Source organism: Glycine max, chromosome 13 (genome assembly GCF_000004515.6).
Source record: "Glycine max cultivar Williams 82 chromosome 13, Glycine_max_v4.0, whole genome shotgun sequence".
NCBI lineage: Eukaryota > Viridiplantae > Streptophyta > Magnoliopsida > Fabales > Fabaceae > Glycine > Glycine max.
The window spans coordinates 15,966,633-15,973,277 of NC_038249.2; the positions used below are offsets into that span (position 1 = coordinate 15,966,633).

The 6,645-nt window shown below is 36.9% G+C and overlaps 1 pseudogene; it reads left to right on the forward strand.

Annotated features, from left to right (window-relative positions):
- The first annotated feature begins 1,796 nt into the window (after positions 1–1,796).
- Positions 1,797–6,114, forward strand: LOC100809728 (L-type lectin-domain containing receptor kinase VII.1-like; annotated as a pseudogene).
- Positions 6,115–6,645: the final 531 nt, after the last annotated feature.

Genomic DNA, 6,645 nt, shown 5'->3' on the forward strand with positions numbered 1-6,645 from the left:
TATATATGAATTTATTAGTAAATGACATAGCATCAGGTAAAAAGTAATGACGTCTAATTACATTAACAAGTAAATCAATAATCAGAAACATACGTGAATCCAGTCATCCTTCAATCCACCACTTACGATGCACCATATCCATTGCATAACATAGTATCCACACTCGTAATTTCCTGTTTGAACATGACTCTACACGACATACGCACACACATTACGTTGTGAATTCAGTCAACGCAAACAGAAATGACATCCATATGGCATTTGGAATTTAAATAAACATGTACCTTTGCTTCAATCCACTGAGGCCCATGCTGAGGTGGCTTTCCCTCTGCAGTTTTGGTGACTGATTTCATTGCACTATTTTCAAAATAGAAACAAAGCATTACGATCATTGGTGGTTTGTTGTAGGAGTATTGAGGCACGGTAGAGGCAGCACTAACCTGTTTACTGCACCCTTGATGGTAGCATCCGGCTTCTTCTTCAAAGAACAAAACCAAACCACTACATTGTCGCCTGGGCACAATACAACGAGCTGCCAATGGGCCCTGAACAGGTAAAGATACTTCATTAAGTCAATATGTTAAACATTACCGTACTCGACCAACATTATTTGCTCAACTTACTGGTTTAAATAAGGTGCTATGTAAATTTGTTTTCCTGCTTCCTTCAACCACCTTCCAATGTAATTTTCACACTCTTGACGTCTACTGCTTGCATTGTGGATACACTGAGGTTCAAGGAACCCATACAATGGTCCATAACCAATGCTCGCACTCCAATCATGAATAAACCTATGTAAAATTCATGGTTTCATAAAATACAGTTAATAGGTTATTTAAGGTAGCTAACTCAATTCTACAGTGTACAAATGTTTGAGCTAATATGGGTATACACTTACATAAGCCATAGTTGTAGAATGGAGATGTTTAAACACTTGTCTCCTAATATTATCTCGCTCACATCAGCGTGTGTGATGAAGAAGCCATCTTTGACATTATTGATCCCAAATTTAGCACCATCCCATGACACCTCAACAGGCCTTTGGTAAATGTCGAACAAGTTCTTCACCAACTCTCCCAATGGATCAATAACCTCAGCTGCCTTTTCCTCCTCAACAGTCTTCAATGGTGAGCTCACATCCTTCTCTGCTTCCTACAGGAGTACAAAACATTTAAAAAAGACTTACGTAAGTAACCATTTTAAATTATAGGAATTAATGTTATTACGTACCTCAGGCAAGATGGGTTTGACCAAATGTGTTGGCCATGGAACAAAACTACCTAAAGCTTCTTTGACAAACTTTATTTCTGATGTAGGGATTGGAACCTCCGCATCACCGAAAATAACTTCCACCACACTCACGCGAACAACATCATCAGCATAGGGCACGTTGTGGATGGTGCCAAAACTGTCGCACCGTTTGCCCACTGCCACTAATTTGTTGGAGTTCTCAACGGTTACATGCAGGCCGACATTGTCACCATTCAACATTCAACTCAGAGGGTTTTTTAGCTAATGCATTTGTCTCTGCTGCTGCACAGCTTCCCTTCGTGCTTACCCTTGCTGCTAATACTTGTATATCATTTGGCTGAAGTGGGGCTGAATGTTGTGATACAATTTGTGACAACTCCAACTTGATAGCTTCTTGTATTTGTCCTTTAAATGTGTCCATAGTGCGCTGTTTTTCCTCTTCAACCCTCCTCATCCACACCTCCTCTCTTTTAATGTTTTCTTGTTCAGCCTGTCTTTGCCATTCTTCTTTTAGGTTACCAATTATATCAGCCAACTGTTCTACAATGATGTTTGATGAACTGGTAGACCGACACGATGATGGACCAAAGTATTGCGTAATTGTAACCCCTGTCCCAGCCCCACGTACACGACCAGGATGCTCCGATCTTCCATTAATATCTTGGTATTTCTGTTCTTATTATTTTTTTTTTTACTCTTTCTAGTTGTTAAAGGTATTAAATAGTATTTTTTTTTTTTTGAAATGCAAAGATAATTTATATTAATAAAAAGTACCAGAGGTACTTCAAGATATACATAGAAGGAATCTTGTACTAGCAGGAACAAAAACAAACAATAGACAACAAGCCCCCACCTTTCCCTACAATAGACAACAAGCCCCCACCAAGCCCCCTCTGCTGTACCCTTCTGTTTCTCTTGCTAACTTCAACAAAATGATGGTTTAGAATTAAACTGAAGTTCTTAAATAATTAATAGGAATGAAGACCATTTTAGTAACACTGTATTTATCTGGATCTTTTTCTTCAACATAATCTATATGATTGGTTCAAATATATTATTATTAAAAATCTTGAATTTTGATGGATCACACAGGCCATTTAATAACTCTTTTTGTATATATATTTAGAAGTAGTACTCATCACCTAATAAATTTTAAACCTTTTCAATCAATGATAAAAATACTGTTAAAAAAACAGTGCCACTAGTATTGTTCATTGAGTGAAAAGCCGACCAAGCAAGTCACACACATGTATAAAAAAACACATGGTATAATAAATAAAAATAGGTCCTATGATGTATTGAGAAAAGCAAAATAAATTAAGACAGATTCTTACTTTTAAGGGTAGGAAGAAAAAAATTGAATATACTAGTATAGACAACTTCTTAGTTGTTATTTTATTAATTTTTCATAGTTTAATTAGAGATCATAAAAGAGAATATATAAATTTTAATTCATTTATACAACCTTATAATTTATTAGAGATGTTCCTAAATTAGATTCAAGTTGAAACAAAATTCTTTTTATTTAGATCGACAATTCAACCCTACCAAGTCAGTCTTATAATTTCATAAGTTGCATATAAAATAAATCGGAACCATAGATCATAGACAGATACTGATCTAGAGCAACATAATCATTTTTTAGCATGATGTGATAAGATACTAACTAACATTTACTATAATGAATAGTGGATTACCCATAAGGGCTAGCAGCTGAAATCAAGTCTAAGGTTTTTTAACCAAAGTGTTTTGTTCCATTTCAGTTCAGTAATATTTTCTTTAGTTTGCACTCTCTTAATAATAATCACAAGGAGTATTTCAAGCCTCAGTATTTATACAAAGTATTTTTGTGTCTTACTATCTTCATTTCAATCACGTTCCATTAGTAACAACATTTATATAAACAACAAGCCAAAAGTTAGGGATATATACTTTGTATTTTTATTAACAGCATTTATACAAACAACAAATGAAAAATCTCTAAGTTAGAGATAAATTCTCTTTTCATTATATAATTACACGAAAAACACAAGAAAAAAATTGAGGTATAGGTTAAATTTTGAAAGGTAAATGGTTTGCATCATGAAGACTATTGGATGAAAGTAACCAATTAAAAGAACAAACAAGAAGTGAATCAAGTATGAAGGAGTGTTCATGGTTGGATATGTTGGGTAAACGATTACTCAGAGGTTGCTTGTTGGGTGTCCACCGAGGAGAGACAAGCAGCAAGAATAAGAGGCTTATACCTCAGAGCAATTTTAAGGCAAGATATCAGCTTCTTTGACAAGGAAACCAATACTGGTGAGGTTGTTGGAAGGATGTCAGGTGACACACTTCTTATTCAAGAAGCCCTAGGAGAGAAGGTATTAATGAAAAGCTACAACTACCAAATCATCACTATTTCCTCTACAACAAAATTAAAATAAAAATAAAAATTAACTTTTTCTTTATCCTTTGTGTGATAATACCAGGTAGGAAAATTCATACAGTGTGTGGCATGTTTTTTAGGACGTTTAGTCATAGCATTCATCAAGGGTTGGCTTCTAACCCTTGTCCTTCTATCTTGTATTCCACCTCTTGTAATCTCTGGTTCCATGATGAGCTTTACTTTTGCAAAGTTGCCATCCCATGGACAAGCAGCTTATTCTGAAGCAGCAACTGTAGTAGAGCGCACAATTGATTCAATTCGACAAGTATGCCAATCTTCATAATGGAACTTGTCAATCTTGTTCTTTTACATGTTTGTAGACAGTAGAATATAAAAGATACACATTCCTCCAATGCAGGTTGCATCATTTACAGGCGAGAGTCAAGCTATAGCTCAATACAATCAATCCTTAACCAAAGCTTACAGGACTGCAGTGCAAGATGGAGTGGTTGCTGGTTTAGGCCTGGGGTCAATCCTTAACCAAAGCTTATAGGCCTTGTCAGTCAGGAACCAATACTCTTCAGTTGCAGCATCAAAGAAAACATTGCCTATGGTAAGGATGGGGCAACAAATGAAGAAATCAGAGCTGCCACTGAAGTTGCTAATGCAGCAAAATTCATTGATAGATTTCCACATGTGAGTTCGCACTTTCATATTTTGAAATTTCCATTGTTCTGCCTTTGCAACAATATTAATTTCAAATTTCACAATACAAAGACTACTACAGCATCAGGAACCAGGAAAAGTGAACTGTTTGTGGCTGATGTCAACACCCAGTTGAAGAACAAAAACATCACTACTGATATCAAATAATTATTCAACAGGGAGGATAATAGACAGTGCTAAGATTCTTGCTTGGAGTTTTAGTGATTCAAATTTTTCAATTGGTGATACATTAGTGACAGAAAATTTGCCTTCATTTGTTCATCATAAAAAGTGGTTTCCTGGAGCACAAGCTTTCGCGGTAGGTGTCACCAGTATTGTGTTTGTGTTAATCATTGGTTTTGGTTATGTCGCATTTTTCGTTCTCCGCAGAAGAAAGACACAAGAAGAAGTTGAAGATTGGGAACTGGAGTATTGGCCTCACAGGATAGGTTTCCATGAGATCGATGCAGCAACAACAGGGTTTTCTGAAGAGAATGTGGTTGCTGTAGGAGGGACCAGGAAGGTATATAAAGGGGTTTTGCATGGGGTAGAAGTTGCAGTCAAGAGAATTCCTCAAGAAAGGGAAGAAGGGATGAGAGAGTTTTTGGCCGAGGTTTCAAGCCTTGGCAGAATGAAGCACAGAAATTTTGTAGGATTAAGAGGCTGGTGCAAAAAAGAAAAGGGAAATTTGATTCTAGTTTATGACTTCATGAGCAATGGAAGTTTAGATAAATGGATATTTGAGTGTGAAGAGGGAATGATGCTAACATGGGAAGAAAGGATTCAAGTTTTGAAAAATGTAGCCACAAGGATTCTATACCTGCATGAGGGTTGGGAAGTTAAGGTCTTGCATAGGGACATTCAAGCAAACAATGTTCTTCTTCATAAGGACATGAATGCAAGGCTGGGAGATTTTGGATTGGCTCGTATGCATGATTATCAGGGACAAGTGGTCAGCACAACAAGAGTAATAGGGACACTAGGATACATTGCTCCTGAAGTGATTCAAAGAGGAACAACGTGAACTTTGTCTGATGTGTTTGGTTTTGGAATATTGGTGTTGGAAGTAATTTGCGGACGAAGACCTATTGAAGAACATAAGTCGGGGCTAATTGAATGGCTGATGTCCTTAATGGTGCAAGGCCAATTGCACAGTGCAGTTGATGAAAGGTTGAAGGCTAAAGGGGGATACACCATAGAGGAAGGTGAGAGATTGCTTCATTTGGGTTTGTTGTGTTCACATACAGACCCTAGTATTAGACCAACAATGAGGCAGGTTGTGAAAATTTTGGAGGTGGAAATTGACAGCATTGAGTCTGATGAAGATAACATGGAAATGAGTTTGCTTGGAAAAATAAGATCAGCTACTACGTGGTCTAGAGCTGAATGTGCTTTACCATACAGTGGTTACCCTTCTTTTGATGAAGTTAAGATGTTCAGTTTTAATTCTAGGACTTCTAAAAGTGGCTCAAGTACCTTTCCAGGATCAGAATAAAAAATCACCAGTATTAATATGTAACCCCCATAGTTAGTTGAATAATTAGAGAGTTAGTTAGGGGATGAGTTGAAAAGGGGTTCAGAGGGAGATTCAACTCTTTCCATCAGTACTCATAACATTTCATACAAGCTACTGCAACTACCAAAATGTTTCATCTTAACGGCAATTATAAAATAAATCAATTTACTTATGTAATTCATTAAATAAAACTTTTACAAACAACATACTTATATATAATTTATTCTCCAGTTTATTCAATTACAGACACAACTAAACATGAAGACAGTAAATCTGAAGCTCAAATTAAACATCATGGGTTTCATCAAGTTCAGTGTACTAACTTAGACCAAACGCTCAACGAAACTGATAATGTGGCACAGGATGACACACCACTGATGAAGGATGGCAGCAGGCTGTTCCCGAAAGTCGTTCACTCACTGCTCGCAAGTCAGCTTCATCAACGAGCCCCACATAAACCCCACTGAAACGCAAAAAAAAAAAAAATTTACAACCCATAGCTGCAGATTACATAAGAAGGTAGACAAAAATCGTACTTTCTCTCACAAAACACACAATGTATCTTACCTTATGGAACCAGCTTATCTTCCTTAAACAGTACAATGTAGACCACAATGAAGACAACCAACAACAACCAAGGGTCTGAGACGACAACGAAGCAGAATCATAACATGAATGAAGGAATATAACACATGCAAATGAAGGGATACACAAAGAAGAGCTAAATGCACCCATACCTTTGTCGGCGGCGGCTTCAAACGGAACGAGACGCAACGGACACGAGATGGTGGTTGTCGGAGACGAT